Source organism: Schistocerca gregaria, chromosome 6 (genome assembly GCF_023897955.1).
Source record: "Schistocerca gregaria isolate iqSchGreg1 chromosome 6, iqSchGreg1.2, whole genome shotgun sequence".
Classification (NCBI taxonomy): Eukaryota; Metazoa; Arthropoda; class Insecta; order Orthoptera; family Acrididae; genus Schistocerca; species Schistocerca gregaria.
The window spans coordinates 221,551,042-221,568,355 of NC_064925.1; the positions used below are offsets into that span (position 1 = coordinate 221,551,042).

Below are 17,314 nucleotides of genomic sequence, written 5' to 3' on the forward strand. Positions count from 1 at the left end.
TTATTTCCTTCGCTATCGTCCTTTATAATTGATACACTCGCATTTTATTTATTTTATCACGAAACACAAGGTTTGGTTTCTGTCGTCAGCTACCGTGTCATTGTTACGTCAAATGACGGCAGAATTCTTGTATTTTGTCATACAATAAACCATGTGAGCGTTTAACTGTTAAAAACAGCGATAGCAAAGGCAGTAAATACACATGATAAACTCATTCCAAGGACGTAACGAATCTACGACGTAGCAATCGTCGATCAGTTCTTGAATCTAGGAGTCAGTCTTGTAGGGTTAATAGATGAGATAAAGAAGATACAAAGGAGACCGGCGATTTCCGGCACTTGTTTGTTTAGGAAGTCGCAGAGCGCAACGGAGGTGCTTTAGTGGCAGACGGTACAAAGATTAGTCGTTTACCAGACAGGCATTTTACTGCTAAAATACCAAGAGTGTATGATCTACGAAGAGTTAGGAAACGCATTACCTCATCCAATATACATACTGCAAAATGATAGTGGCCGGGAAATATGATAAATGAGAGTCCACACGGACGTTTACGGCAGTGGTTCTCTCTGTCCTACATTCGATAAGTGGGCAAGAAAGAGGCGAAACGATATTGACACACGAAATGTACATCCTGCGATACACCAGAAGGCCGTTTGCGTAGTATTGACATATATTTAGAAATCGACAATGTATCCCGTTATGCCTATTCAAAGAGCACAGCCTTGAAAGCGATACTAGGTCGCCAACCTACAGACATGTCTGCATACCTTACACTTTCACCGCTGGTGTAGTGTTTAACAGGAAACAGAAGAGCTCTCGCCTCTGTGGCGGTGAAGAAGAGGGGGGGATGGGGGGTGGAGGGGGGAATGGGGGGAGGGAGGGAGGGAGGGAGAGAGAGAGAGAGAGAGAGAGAGAAGTAACAGTACTGGGGAGGAAGGTGGGAGAGAAATAGAGCTAAACGCTAAAAGTCGAAATGATATTATCAAAAGAATTAATTACATCAGTAACACCAAGTAGTAGTAGATGTAATTGTGGCAACATCAGTTAACAGCACAAGAACAAAATGCGATACGGCACGGTGTTAATTTACGGGACTGGCATTCGGGAGGAGCCGGTTTCAAATCGTGAACCAACCATCCAGATTTATATTTTCCACGGTTTCACTGAGCTTCAGACGAATAAAGAGCACTAGCGGGAAAAGAAGGCAAATCCACTTTTTTTTATCAAAGTACTTTTATGCTCCATTCGAGTACCTTACAGTCTGTATACTACAGGGCACAAATGAGTTAAGGAAGAAAGAGTTTGGCCGCAGAAATATTAATTGTTTTAATATATTTTATGCAGTGGAAATTAAAAGCTAGTCCAGCGCCTATTGAGGGAAAAATGGGGCACGTGTATGAATCAGGAGGTGGAGGAGATTAATGTTTAACGTCCCGTCGACATCGAGGTCATTACAAGCGAAGTACAAGGTCGGACTGTGTAAAGGATTGGGAAGGAAATTGGTCGTGCCCTTTCAGAGGAATCATTCCGGCATTTGCCTTTAACTATTTAGGGAAACCACAGAAAGCCTAAATCTGGATGGCGGACGCGGGTTAGAACTGTCGTCCTCCTGAATGGGAATCCCATGTGCTAACACTGCGCCCCCTCGCTCTGTACGTATATAATAAGTAATGCCACGTATTTCTTTTCTCGACCAATTTCGGTTGAAAAATGCGGAACTTGTAGTACATCGTGGAATACTCCCGCTTCTGCCTGCACAGTTTCATGAGATCCGAAAGGTGGCGGCACCACAGACAGTCTTCAAAATGGCGTCTGTAACGAAGGTTTGTTCCCAGCAGAGAGCCGTCATTGAGTTTCGTCTGGAGGAAAACCAAGAGGATCGTAGATATTTATAGGAGCCTGCAGAATGTCTACGGAGACCTGGCAGTGAACAAAAGCACGGTGAGTCGTTGGGCGAGGCGTAGTCATCGTCGCAACCTGTCCAATCTCCCATGTGCCGCCCGGCCCAACATAGCTATGACTCCTACAATGTTGGAAATTGACAAAAGATTTCAGCGCATTCGTCGTCACGAAATGCCAAAGAACTTCTCCTTCTCTACGACAACACAAGGTCTAACTAAAGTCTATGTACACGAGAGGAGGTCACGAAAGTGCAGTGGACTCTTCCTCATCCACCCTACAGACACGATCTCGCACTTTTCATCTTCCATCTGTTTAGTCCAATGCATAATGCACACCGAAGGGAGCAGTATATGGATGATGGCGAGGTTAGTGATGCACCAAGACGTTGGCTCCGACGTCGACCAGTAGAAAAAAATGGTTCTGAGCACTATGGGACTGAACATCTTAGGTCATCAGTCCCGTAGAACGTAGAACTACTTAAACCTAACTAACCTAAGGACTTCACACACATCCATGCCCAAGGCAGAATTCGAATCTGCGACCGTAAGGGTCGCGCGGTTCCGGACTGAAGCGCCTAGAACCACTCGGCCGGCGTCGACCAGCTGAGCGGTACCATTAGGGCATTCAGGGCCTCCCAGTGATGTGGCATAAGGTCGTCGCATTGAACACAGATTATGTTGAGAAGTAACATTTTTTAGCTGAAAGAGTGAAGAACAATATGGTTTATTAGAATCCAGACTAAAACCAACCTGCTTTCAGAAAAAAAACTGTGTCGCATTACTTACTGAACGTCCCTCGTACTATAATAGTGTGCATCCTGGTAATTAATATCGCTAGGTAAGAGACACAATAGGCCACCGTTTCTGTTTCCGATTCTTCCTAAATAAATTTACATGCTAGGAAAACTATCGGTGTCACTTTTCCTGTCTGCTTTATGCAATCCATAATGAACACTTCAGTGGCCAAGTATCTTTACTATACCTAAAGAAACACGAAAACCAACGCTAAATGTTCTACGCGTATCTCAACGCACACGCTACAAGCAGACACAGAAGCGTGGCTGCAGCTTCACATGGTACACAGACGTAAAAAATTATTGGGAACTACTGCATCAGAAATAAGTTACAAGCACTTTAAGTACAGCAGAGAAATTGTAATAAATTCAAAATGAAACTCGTAACTCAATCTGGCTGAAAAGGACAATAAACAAGCCTCAAAATAGACGCCCCCATCAGACGGTTGGATGAAAAGTGTTAAAAAAGGTACACTACCTCTCACTGTGCCTCGCCTCATCACCACACTACAACAGCGGATATTTTTTTTAAATTTTGAGTACGCCAAATTACACTTAATCAAACCGGCAGGTCTTTTATTCTCCATTTCAATTCTAACTTTAAACTGCATGTTCAATGACAATTCGTTTGCTATTGTTTTATTAGCGCAGTGTTATTACTAGTGTGTCTTGGTAGACTTTCCATTTATTTATTTTTTCGTGGAAGATGCTGCAGTGCAACAGTTTATTTCCGACTGATGTTAATGTTGACACACCTTTATCTACAAATCGTACTATAAAACAAGTCCGCGGAAGGTTAAAAGTCACAAAAACAGACTCACGGCATAGTCAGGTAAGTAATGTAGACCCTGCAGCTGCAAATTGACGCGTTCTGACAACATCCAGACACTAGAAAATGTCAAAGATAATTAAATATTTTTAACACATTTGTTCCTCCAGAGCCCAAGACTACAATTTGTCACTATGACATGAGTGCTCTATTATTGCTTTAAAAATATTTTTAAAACAACAGAATGAACAAATTGTAATTTTATACGTATTGATTGCTATCACAATCTTCTTTATGACCATGAGCAGGTTTAAAAAATTGAAAAAAAAAGAGTTCAAATGTGTGTGAATTCCTAAGGGACCAAACTCCTTAGGTCATCGGCCCCTAGACTTACACACTACATAAACTAACTTATGCTAAGAACAATAGTTGTACAGTTACTTCCATAAATATGCGCTAATAAAAATAAAGAAGGGCTTCAGGAACAAAATATTGGTGTATGAATCATCGTGCTTCATTTTTAAAAAAATGCTTTCCTGTCAAATTTATTTATTTATAATGGATCCATCCCCTTTTCCCTTTGTCTTCCTCGTATGCATGCGACGATTTCTTTGAAACGAATAGGGTTGATTTTTTTTTCGCAATCCTGTCCAATTCCAGCCTGTGTTCCTTCGCTAATGATATTGTTTCAACATGAGGTTGAACTCTAAACTTTCTTTACAGATGACACGAATGGGAAAGAAAAACGACGATTTACTTTTCATGTGCAGCATTTCAGCGTTCGTAAGATGCTACGTATTTTGGAACCCCACCGGTAAGACGAGATGTTGCCGGCCAGATGGGGAAGATTTCAATATCGAATGTGATGTCGCCCAGTTTAGTTAGGAAGCAAAAAACACTAGCCTATATACCTTTCGACCGGACTGTCATCAATAAGGCTAAGAATTGCGACACAACTGTATTCAATGTTTCTCGCTTCCTCACCGAATCTAACACTCTTTGTCTGTCACGTTCGAGTGAATATGACTCTAGATAAAACGCTTCTCTTACAGCGTAATGTGTAGGACAACAACTTGTGAAACTGAATGGTGATGTACACCCAAAATGTACTCAAGCACACGATTAACAGCAAATGGTCCGGTTCATCGCTCTCATGAAGTGTTATCATTATGCAGTCTGCTACATTTCTTTAAATTAGTGTTAGATCATCCATTTTCATCTCTGATTGGCGAGCAGTGGATGAGGCTCGAATACGTATTACACAAAAATATAAAACGCTTCAGTTTTCAGCGCTCGTAGTCAATAACCTGTTCTAACTTATTGCTATCCCATACCAGACTTTAACCTGACTTTCTTCCCTTTTACACAGTTTCAGGGGCAAGGCTTCAGATGAGAAGAGTGGGGGCGAAATAGTGCCGTTAACAGTTGGCAGACTATCCGTTGTAGTTGCGTATAGTACACTCATGAACATTCCAGACGTTCTGATGTTCGCTGGCAAACGTTCTTTCGTAGGCTCTATGGTAAGAGATTATGGCAAAGACCGTCATCTTTTCGCGTGGATCATCATTCGTACTTCAGCGAAATTCTTAATTTTTTTTTAAGTATTTGTGTAATCTCAAACACGCAGCATTTGGTACACGCTATAACACCGCGGGAACACGAACATTTTACCCTACTTCAATATCGGCACACTCAAGACTTCGCAATCACGAGATCGCTACTCACTGACAATGCTTCCTTCTCATGACGCTTCCACGCCGAAGCTGTAACATAACCAGCGTTTTTAAAACGGTTGTTGGGTTTTCAAAATATAAGTCCTCGTTCGGAAGGCTCGTCAGACTGACATCAGTGTGATTTACGGTACTTGGTCCCAATGAAAGTGGTTCGCCCTTTAATTTCTTCCGACCTGTGAACCAGCTTACCTACCAATATGGAGTGAGGAATTACTGTTTGAAGGATTCGAAGGCACAATGCCACTACGGAAGAACAGGACATTACTTAAATAGTGGCGACATGTAAATAGTACATACTGTACCTCAAGAAGAGAAGCGTGTAGCAAGCGAAAAGCACCGTTCGCTCCGCGCTATGCAGTGCGACGTGGTTGAAGTTCTAGCTCACCTGAAACAAAAAAATATTCTATTACAGTCTGTCCAAGTACTTGCAGGTATAAAAGCAATATGGTATCAAGATAAAGATGTAATGCTGCTGTAAAAAATAAATCACACTTCTTGTTCATGGTTTGTAGTCTCTTATGCGGAAAGACTGGTACAAAAATACAATAAACCACAAAATTTTAACAGAAATAATAATTTAATTAGATGGACATGGAATCGCAATTTAGTGCATATTGGAAGTTAGTTAGAACTATAGAAATATATATTTATGTATTTATAATGTGTTTGGAATCCATATATTCTAACTCTGCCTCAGACACTTTAAAAGACGAGTTATGGAAGCGTGTAATTTTGCTACTGACAAACATTTCTGTAGACACATCGAGCTAGCGAAGCCATTTGTAAATACTCGTAGTTAAAACTTTGAGACTAATAAATCAAAAAGGAATTAAGGACTTAAAGACCTATTTGCGAAATGCAGACTGGAAAGACATACACAACATAGTTGTCGTCGACGAAATGTGTAATGTATTCTATAACATAGCCCACAATTTCCAAGAAAAGCACTCCAAAACAAATTTAATAAATCTCAGTTCACACTTTTTTGGGTTCCGTGCCTCAGTCTCTAAAAATTAACCCCTTATTATAGAATCGCTTTCTTGTCTCTCTGTCCGACTGTCAACAACCTTTCTTCTCAGGAACGATTAGACGTACCACTTTCCAACTTATGTCACATATTAACATCCACAGTCCCTTGGAGTGCAAAAATTTAACATTCTAAGTCGATGCAATCAATGTCATACATTTTGATACTTGAAAACTCACTACATCCCGCTGACATAAAACAATCACATTTGGCAGGTTTCGCAGAACATCTAAAGGAAAAAATCCCAAAATTCTTAATCTGTCATTTTATAACATGACAAAATATTTTGTCTTTTTTATCCGTCTGTCTGTTTGTCCATCCATTGAGATCTTTTTTCTCTGGAATAGTTTAGCGCATAAATTTCACATTTATTTCAATAACGTCTGTTGTCCCTTGACGATGTAAAATTTTAAACTTTTCAATCAAAGCACTCAAAAGATACGGCCATGTCACATACTCGAAATCTCACTCATCAAAATCTTGAGGTACTTCCTGCTGATGTAGCATCATCAAATTTAGCATGAAGCAAGGTTTCACTGTACAAGAAGCGAGAAAATCCGAAATTGTTAATATGTACTTATATCAGGCGAAAAAAGTATCACTTTTGTCGTCTGTTATCCGACTTCAAACTTCAAATTAAAACATTCTCGAAGTTCTTGGAATCCCTGGGTCTGATATCTCGCCAGTATCTACGTCGATGACAGGAAAAAATCGTCGATGTCCTCAGTTCTACTAATGGATGAACTGTCTATATACCGTATGTAATTAAGTTTGTACGGAACGAGTGTCCCACTCGCGTAAGGCCATTATTTTTTTTTCTTTTGCAAGGATTACTCGACATACGGACATCAACTGTCATTTTCCGTAGCTGAAGTTCACGATGCAGCGGCGTTCGAATACTGGTAAATCTATAGTGTGCGGAGGAGTCGCAACAAGCAAGTTATTGCAAGCGATTTATAGTTCGTGTGTGTTGCGGGGAGGGGGGTTCTTTCTTCTTATCATTATTATTTAAAGGATCGAACGTGTATTTTAGCGATTTCAGTGTCCAAAAAGGCGTCGAACCAAGCTGCTCAAGAGGCCGCGCGTTGTTAAGGTGAGTCAGTGGGATATTTTCGTGAATAGCCGCTATTTTCTCCTCCTGACACTGGGGCAACTTCGTCAGTAGTCCGGCTGTCGATGGATAAGACGTGTTGCGTATTAATAGCGCGGAGGCCGGTATATGCTGCCGGCGACTAACAGCGTAGCGTAGTATTCCGGAGGCTGACGTAAGCACCGGCTGCGGCTCGGCCAGATAGCGAAACCGGCCGCAATGACACGTCCGACGCACGGCCAACTCCTACGAGATGCGTCCACACTACTATGCTCTTCGTCCTAAGTTTAACACAGAAGTTACCGATGTGCCACGTATTCCTCAGCGTTTGCACGTTTACAAGGTACGTTTCAGCTGTGGTCTCACGGCTCGCGCATTGCCTCAGGTCCATTTTACACGATCGATTTTAAAGTCTCGATTGTATACTTGTAACAATCTAGTCCACTGTAGCGTGCCCCTGGCGTATTATTCCTCTACTGCGTCTTGTCTTTCAGCAATGGCCATTTCTGTTTAACGTCAGCGATAAACTTGCCTGCTTTGTGAAACTGTTTGCTGTGTGATTTTCCACCCTGAAGCCAGCCCGGTGACCGAGCGGTTCTAGGCTCTTCAGTCCGGAACCGCGTGACTGCTTCGGTCGCAGGTTCGAATCCTGCCTCGGGCATGGATGTGTGTTATGTCCTTAGGTTGGTTAGATTTAAGTTGTTGTAAGTTCTAGGGGACTGATGACATCAGATGTTAAGTCCCATAGTGCTCAGAGTCATTTGAACTATTTGCCACCCAGAACCGTGAAAGTGAGATTACGGAGAACCATCCTTCTTATACGAAGTCGAAATACAGTAATAGAATGAAGGAGGTAATAATGACAAAGTTTACTGATGACTAAACAAAAATTCTTAGTTAATTTTCTTGACAAACGTCGTATGGCAAATTTTACATGATGCAAAGTACTGAAAGATATGTCGTTCACATGTCACTATAAACATCTTCATTTATTTGCTCGAGGTAACATAGTGGCTGATTCCGCAATGATGTTACAAGCTTTCAGGGATGATGGAGAAGGGTAAATATATCAATTTGAGATAAGGGACTCTGTACCGGAAACGAATGAGTCGAAAGTTCGAAGCAAAACACGTTCTGATACCTCTCACAGTGGAATACATGTACTGATACTGATGTTGCTGTGACTGTATGGAGGCAACTTTCAGAGATGGTATACGGATGACAATAAAAAAAATGACAAGTAAACATGAATTCCAAAGTGCTCAGTGGAGAGCTACGAGCACTTGTTCATGTTCGATGCTGCGGAACACATCTCTTCTACTGAACAAGTGCTCATAGACCTTAATGAGTGCACTTTAGAGCCGATATTTACTGGACATTTTGTTCTTGTTTTGGTCCATACTACCACCTCTGAAAAGTTCCCTACCCTACAGTCTTAGCAACAACACTACCGCTATTCCACAGCCAGAGGTGTCAGAATGAATTTCGGCCGCGAGGGCTAAGGTGCCTTGCCACGGTTCACGCGGCTCCCTCGTCGAAGGTTCGAGTCCTCCCTCGGGCATGGGTGCGTGTGTTGTCCTTAGCGTAAGTTAGTTTAAGTCAGATTAAGTAGTGTTTACGCCTAGGGACCAATGACCTCATCAGTTTGGTCCCAAAGTAACTTCCCAATGTCCATGATCCCTGACCTCAGACTGATACATTTGCCCTTCACCATCATCCCTTAAAGCGTGTAATGCTATAATGAAATCACCCTGTGTGTGTGTGTGTGTGTGTGTGTGTGTGTGGTGGTCGTCAGTCCTGAGACTGGTTTAATGCAGCTCCCCATGCTACTCTATTCTGTGCAAGCTTCTTCATCTCCCAGTACCTACTGCAACCTACATCCTTCTGGATCTGCTTAGTGTATTCATCTCTTGGTCTCCCTCTACGGTTTTTACCCTCCACGCTGCCCTCCAATACTAAATTGGCGATCCCTTGATGTCTCAGAACATGTCCTACCAACCGATCCCTTCTTCTAGTCAAGTTGTGCCACAAGCTCCTCTTCTCCCCAATTCTATTCAATACCTCTTCATTAGTTATGTGATCTATCCATCTAATCTTCAGCATTCTTCTGTAGCACCACATTTCGAAAGCTTCTATTCTCTTCTTGTCTAAACTATTTATCGTCCATGTTTCAGTTCCATACATGGCTACACTCCATACAAATACTTTAAGAAATGACTTCCTGACACTTAAATCTATACTCGATGTTAACAAATTTCTCTTCTTCAGAAACGCTTTCCTTGCCACTGCCGGTCTACATTTTATATCCTCTCTACTTCGACCATCGTCAGTTATTTTGCTCCCCAAATAGCAAAACTCCTTTACTACTTTAAGTGTCTCATTTCCTAATCTAATTCCCTCAGCATCACCCGACTTAATTTGACTACATTCCATTATCCTCGTTTTGCTTTTGTTGATGTTCACCTTATATCCTCCTTTCAAGACACTGTCCATTCCGTTCAACTGCTCTTCCAGGTCCTTTGCTGTCTCTGACAGAATTACTGCTTGCTCAATATACAGATTGAATAACTTCGGGCAAAGGCTACAACCCTGTCTCACTCCCTTCCGAACCACTGCTTCCCTTTCATGCCCCTCGACTCTTATAACTGCCATCTGGTTTCTGTACAAATTGTAAATAACCTTTCGCTCCCTGTATTTTACCCCTGCCACCTTTAGAATTTGAAAGAGAGTATTCCAGTCAACATTGTCAAAAGCTTTCTCCAAGTCTACAAATGCTAGAAACGTAGGTTTGCCTTTCCTTAATCTTTCTTCTAAGATAAGTCGTAAGGTCAGTATTGCCCCACGTGTTCCAGTGTTTCTACGGAATCCAAACTGGTCTTCCCCGAGGTTGGCTTCTGCTTGTTTTTCCATTCGTCTGTAAAGAATTCGTGTTAGTATTTTGCAGCTGTGGCTTACTAAACTGATAGTTCGGTAATTTTCACATCTGTCAACACCTGCTTTCTTTGGGATTGGAATTATTATATTCTTCTTGAAGTCTGAGGGTATTTCGCTTGTTTCATACATCTTGCTCGCCAGATGGTAGAGTTTTGTCAGGACTGGCTCTCCCAAGGCCGTCAGTAGTTCCAATGGAATGTTGTCTAATCTGGGGGCCTTGTTTCGACTCAAGTCTTTCAGTGCTCTGTCAAACTCTTCACGCAGTATCGTATCTCCCATTTCATCTTCATCTACATCCCCTGCCATTTCCATAATATTGTCCTCATCACCCTATATGCTCACAAAAACAATCAACATTTTCAAGACAGCGCCTATTTACTTTATATTTTCCACCTTTTTTATGTGCGAAATAACAATACTATTCCTGTTGTTCAGTATATCTTACTTTCATTAAATCGTTCTTCATCTATTTACAGCCGTATTTATGCACAGTATAAGCTTTTTCTATGTCCAGTGTTGTAAAACTTGCTTTCAAATATTTGGTCTCCCTTTTGGAGGAACACCACTAGGAATAATATAAAGTCCTCATACAATCTTTGCAACGTTTCACGAAAACAAAGCACCCAACAAAATAAACTATAACAAGACAGCCGGCCGAGGTGGTCGAGCGGTTCTATGCGCTACAGTCTGGAACGGCGCGACCGCTACGGTCGCTGGTTCGAATCCTGCCTCGGGCATGGATGTGTGTGATGTCCTTAGGTTAGTTAGGTTTCAGTCGTTCTAAGTTCTAGGAGACTGATGACCTCAGAAGTTAAGTTCCATAGTGAACAGAGCCATTTCGACCATTTATAGCAAGATACGAAGGCACAAAATCCATTAACATAATCTGACTTAAGGTAGCGAGAGTAGTTTAACTTCCGATGTTAGCAGACGAAGCAGCCGCCCGCTGTTTCTCCACATTGGCAGCCTTCAGTGTGCCCATATTTTAGAACTGTACACTCGGCACATTTAACTTGTCAGTGACCTCACGGACCCATTCGCTGCGTTGTTGGCGGCCAATTTATAGGCAGTAACTTGACGCGCACCCACCACGAGTAGTCTGATTTGACCAGAAAGTCGCTCCTGTAGAATGAGTTTTACTGCAACTAACATGCAGCTAAACTGCCCTCCCCGTCTGTCGTTGGCATTAGCGCCAGGCGATAATTAGTCCGGAGTGGACCGTTTAACGATGTTCTGTTTTCCCTTTTTCACACGTCTTTATTTTTGAAATCCACCACATCCGCAGTGACGCATTTTTTGCTGAAAGCTTCTCGTAAACTTAAATCACAATAATAAATGAATTCCCCTGCGGTTTGGGGCGCCATGTCACGAATTGCACGGCCCCTCCCGCCGGAGGCTCAAGAGTCCTCCCTCGGGCATGGGTGTATGTGTTGTTCTTAGCATAAGTTAGTTTAATTAGTATGTAAGTCTAGGGACCGATGACCTCAGCAGTTTGGTCTCTTAAGAGTTCACACACATTTTTGAATAAATGAATTCTCGTAAACATAAATCAAACACTAAATGAAAAGCAAAATACTGTTTATGTTACACAGGATTGATTTATTTAATTAACCGGTTTTTGGCTTATAAGGCCATCATCAGAGTTTCACTATCGTCGTCAAAGAAGTTGCAGTATTCACAAACAACGCCAGGTGATAATTAGTCTGGAGTGGACCGTGACGCATTTTTTTTTTCCTGAAAACTTCTCGTAAACCTAGACTGAGGCGCGCGCGCGCGCGCGCACGTACACACACACACACACACACACACACACACACACACACACACACACACACAGTAAAAATCATATCTCACAGTGCAGTAGTAATGAAATTAAAAAGGTAAAAAGTTGAAAAATAAATAGATATAAACAGGAAAAACACAACACTAAACTCGGAAAACCGTGCCTATACAACAGTTACTGAGTATTTAACGCAAAGTGTTGTACAGTTACTGTTTTTTCGATTTTAGTGTTAGGTCTGATGTTTTTCCTTGTTCGCTGCCTTTATATTTATTTACTGTTCAACTGTTTACCTTTCTAACTGAATTACCGCCGCACTGTCGAAGATGACATATACTGCACGGTGTTTGAGCCAACCTAGATTATTAACATCTCTTCCAGTGTTGTTTGTAAATATTGTAACGTCTTTGACAACGATAGTCAGTTGAAGTCTGATGATGTACTCGTAAGCCGAAAACTCAATCCTGAAGAACATACACAATGTTGTGTTTTTCATTCATTATACTGTGCTACGAAGAAGCGATGGATGACTCAGTTGACACGACAAAGCACAATCTCTCGTCGCTTTTCAACCGTCTTCCCTGTCTACGTTTCACTGCAGAAAACGAAGCAAGCTCACACATTCTAGCGCTAGAAAAACAACGCAAACGGAAACGAAGGCAGAGCCTGCGGTTAACGAATTTAGCTGAGCAGGCGTTTGTTTATACTATGGATAAACTTACTATGACGAAGTATAGCTAAACGTGCTTGAGCGCGTTGATATATCGTGATCAGAACAGCAAAGTAGTTGTCACGTAAGCAGAAGAGTGGGAGGTGTAGCTGGTTCGCCGTTACTTTTGACCATAGGAAGTGCAAGCGGATAATAATCTGTAAAATGAAGAGCGAAATATTGAATCGCACACCCCCTGTACCAAGTTACATCTCAAAGAGCACCTACAAGCTATACCAACAGGTTACACCAATATTTCGCAGACCTAGAACAGAATCTAAGTAAATCACTATAAAAGTTGTACTTAACTGCCAGATGGGAAACTCACTGAAGTCATCCTGTAGGACAACTGTTGAGTTCCCAAAAGGCCCTCCCTGCAAGCGCGCTACAAGTGCCATGCAGGATGACAAAGAGTCAGTTTCCCGTCTTGATGTGCAGTGCAGTGTGCGGTGATATATACAAATCCTATCTGAGTGTGTCATGCGTCCCTTATACGAGGTGCATTCAAGTTCTAAGGCCTCCGGTTTTTTTCCTCCGGACTGGAAAGAGATAGAAACATGCGCATTGTTTTAAAATAAGGCCGCGTTCATTGTCAATACGTCCCAGAGATGGCAGCACCATACGGCTCGTGGAATTTTACCGCAAGCGGCGAGAATGAGAACTGTTTTAAATACTTAAAAATGGCGACGTTTTCCTTACTTGAACAGCGTGCAATCATTCTTTTTTCGAATTTGCGTGGCGTGAAACCAATTGAAATTCATCGACAGTTGAAGGAGATATGTGGTGATGGAGTTATGGATATGTCGAAAGTGCGTTCGTGGGTACGACAGTTTAATGAAGGCAGAACATCGTGTGACAACAAACCGAAACAACCTCGGGCTCGCACAAGCCGGTCTGACGACATGATCGAGAAAGTGGAGAGAATTGTTTTGGGGGATCGCCGAATGACTGTTGAACAGATCGCCTCCAGAGTTGGCATTTCTGTGGTTTCTGTGCACACAATCCTGCATGACGACCTGAAAATGCGAAAAGTGTCATCCAGGTGGGTGCCACGAATGCTGATGTACGACCACATGGCTGCCCGTGTGGCATGTTGACCAGCAATGTTGACGCGCAACGACAGCATGAATGGGACTTTCTTTTCGTCGGTTGTGACGATGGATGAGACGTGGATGACATTTTTCAATCCAGAAACAAAGCACCAGCCAGCTCAATGGAAGCACACAGATTCACCGCCACCAAAAAAAATTCGGGTAACCGCCAGTGCTGAAAAAATGATGGTGTCCATGTTCTGGGAAAGCGAGGACGTAATCCCTACCCATTGCGTTCCAAAGGGCACTACGGTAACAGGTGCATCCTACGAAAATGTTTTGAAGAACAAATTCCTTCTTGGACTGCAACAAAAACGTCCGGGAAGGGCTGCGCGTGTGCTGTAACACCAAGACAACGCACCCGCACATCGAGCTAACGTTACGCAACAGTTTCTTCGTGATAACAACATTGAAGTGATTCCTCATGCTCCCTACTCACCTGACCTGGCTCGTTGTGACTTTTGGCTTTTTCCACTAATGAAAGACACTCTCCGTGGCCGTACATTCACCAGCCGTGCAGCTAATGCCTCAGCGATTTTCCAGTGGTCAAAACATACTCCTAAAGAAGCCTTCGCCGCTGCAATGGAATCATGGCGTCAGCATTGTGAGAAATGTGTACGTCTGCAGGGCGATTACGTCGAGAAGTAACGCCAGTTACATAAATTTCGGGTGAGTAGTTAATTAGAAACAAAATCGGAGGCCTTAGAACTTGAATGCGCCCCGTATTACTTGCTAAATTCTGTATTCCTTACAGGGTTAACGCATTTGCTGAAAAATAATCAATCCCTGGGTGTGCCAGTGCACTGCATTTACTTAATGCATGCAGCCAGGGGATTCTTATAAGGGCGGATCAAAAGTAACGTCTCCTTTGTCACAAAACAATTAAATATTTAAAAAAATTACTACCGAACATATAACACCGGCATTAGTGTGGGTCATGGCCTGAACAGACACCTACACAACACTATCGTCCTCCATAATCACCATGCGTTTGTATACACTTGCGCCATCGTCTAACCCTGACGATCGAACCATTTGGAAAAATTCAAGGTTTGCTTCTTGATCCATGATTTTAATGCTGTTTTAACTTCATCCATGAAGAATGTGCATGGGGACGCTGTAATGACCTCAGCAACGTGGGGTGGTGGATGAAGAAGTTGGCAACGGAGAAACAGATTGCAGGTAAACCGTGCAGCTGCCACGCGACAATATGTCATGTCAGTCGAAGGTATGCTGACGAAGAGATTCGCGAAGACAGACGCGTAAGAGTTTACAATCAACGGCGAAACCTGGGTTTGTAAACTCATTAATCAAAAAGCAAAACCCTGAATTTATCCAAACTTGATTTGATAGTTGCGTCAACAGTGGCGCAAATGTATACAATTGCGTGGTGAATACGTTGAACGGCAGTGTTGAGTAGAGGGCAGTTCAGGTTATGATATGTACTAATTCTGCTGTTATACGTTCACTATTCAATTTTTTATGGCATAGGAGACATTACTTTTTGACTCACCCTTGTAAAACTTTGTGAAACCCCTATAGGCGCTCCTGGTGAGGTAGCTGTGGAGGGTGAGTGAGGACTCGCTTGCTCGCACTTCAGTTCGCAAAGAGAGAATACCTGCTCAGTGACTGTCGGCAGTCTGCACCGCCACTATGAATGACCCTGAGTAGTCCAGTGCGACAGGGCCCGGTACAAACAGGTTCGCCCCTACCAGCGGCAGCTTGCCAGAATGAATCAAAGATAATCTTTCACTGATCTTATCGCGTCGGCGGTGAGTTCACGCCAGTGCTCTGCTAGTCGTCACAGGGTAAAGAATTTACATCATGGGACATAACGGTTGACACAGAAGGTTTAATTACATATGTTTTTTCGATGTTTTGTTATTGTTGTGGCCATCAGGCGGAGGACTGGTTTGAAGAAGCTCACCATACCAGCCTATCACGTGCAAAACGCGTTCAGATATGCGTAACTACTGCGTAGCTATTGCAACATACATTCATTTCAACCTGCTTGCTGTAGTCAAGCCTTGATTCCCAATAAATTTTGTTGCCCATACTTCTCACCAGTACCAAACTGGCTGTTCCTTGAAGCCTCGGGATACGTCTTAAAAACGATTCCCTCTTTTAGTAAAGTTGTGTCATTTTTCCGCCCTCTCCCAGGCGATTCAGTACCTTTTCATATTCAGTCTACCCACCTAACTTCTGTATTCTCCTGTAGCATCGCATTTCCAAAGCTTCTGTTCTCTTATTCATCGTCAACATTTCACTTCTGTACAACGCTATGCTGAAAAAAAAATGCCTCCACAGAAGACTGCCTGAAATTTAAATTTATATTCGACATTAATCAGTATTTCTCATTTTTAGAAACTATTCATTTCTCTGCTAGTCTGTATTTTAAATCCATGGTTTTCAATACATCCTGCTGCCCGAATAAGAAATAGTCTCTTATTACTTTTAGTTTTTCCTAATTTAAGTGCCACAGCGTCGCCCGATTTACACGGTTCACTCTAATTAATGTGATCACCGGTGGCAACACCAGCACCGGACGGTATATAAAGCGTGTTATGGGGACGCGGAAAACAGTGCAGTCGTTCTGGTAGTCGGCCGCGGTGGCCGAGCGGTTCTAGGCGCTGCAGTCCGGAACCGTGCGACTGCTACGGTCGCAGGTTCGAATCCTGCCTCGGGCATGGATGTGTGTGATGTCCTTAGATTAGTTACGTTTAAGTAGTTCTAAGTTCTAGGGGACTGATGACCACAGCAGTTGAGTCCCCTAGTGCTCAGAGCCATTTGAATCATTCTCTTTCTGGTAATGAGGGAACGGAGCGATTTATCTGACGTCCAAAAGACCATGATCATTGGCTTTCGAGTCCAGGGTGGAAGCACTTCCGAAACGGCTAAGTTTGTAAAGCGTGGTTAAAGAATACTGTCCATGCCAAAATGGCACTATCTAAAACCGGCGCCGACACAACTGTGGTGGACCACTCAGCGAACATTGGTACGTATGGGCCTCCTCAGCAGACGCCTACTTCATCTACATGCTGAGCGGCTGGAATTTTCGCGCCAATACCGCAACTACACTGGTGGCGACGGGTGGCCTTTTCATCGGACAGATGCTCATTGGTGAATAGCGCCCTGCAACAATCGTCGGAAGGTTCCAGATCTGAGGAAGGACCCTTATAGTCTGAGGAATATTTTCATGTCAGCCCCTGGGTGATCGTGTCATTCTGGAAGTCACAATTGATCAACACGCGTATGCCTGTATCGTTGCACACCATATCCACCTCTATATGCAGTCTGTTTTTCCCCAGCATCTACCAGCAGGACAATGCAGCGTGTCACAGAGCTCACATTGTACATGCGTGTTTTGAAGAACAGCGTACACCCGTGGCGACCAAAGTCCCCATATCTGAACGCCAGCGAGAACCAGTGGGACCACCTCTATAGGTCTGCTCGTGCCATTAATCCTCGAACGAGAAAACTAGTGGA

General features: G+C 42.9%; 1 protein-coding gene and 1 long non-coding RNA gene across 9 annotated transcripts in view; one reads left to right on the plus strand and one right to left on the minus strand.

Annotated features, from left to right (window-relative positions):
- LOC126277906 (mesocentin-like) overlaps nucleotides 1-17,314 on the minus strand; it is a 595,995-nt gene that overhangs the window by 179,255 nt on the left and 399,426 nt on the right. The gene's annotated exons all lie outside the window — the stretch shown is intronic.
- Nucleotides 7,559-17,314, plus strand: part of LOC126277910 (uncharacterized) — a 428,173-nt gene continuing 418,417 nt past the window's right edge. The window contains exon 1 of the long non-coding RNA XR_007550619.1: nucleotides 7,559-7,657. This is a non-coding gene — a long non-coding RNA (uncharacterized LOC126277910). The remainder of the gene's footprint in view (nucleotides 7,658-17,314) is intronic.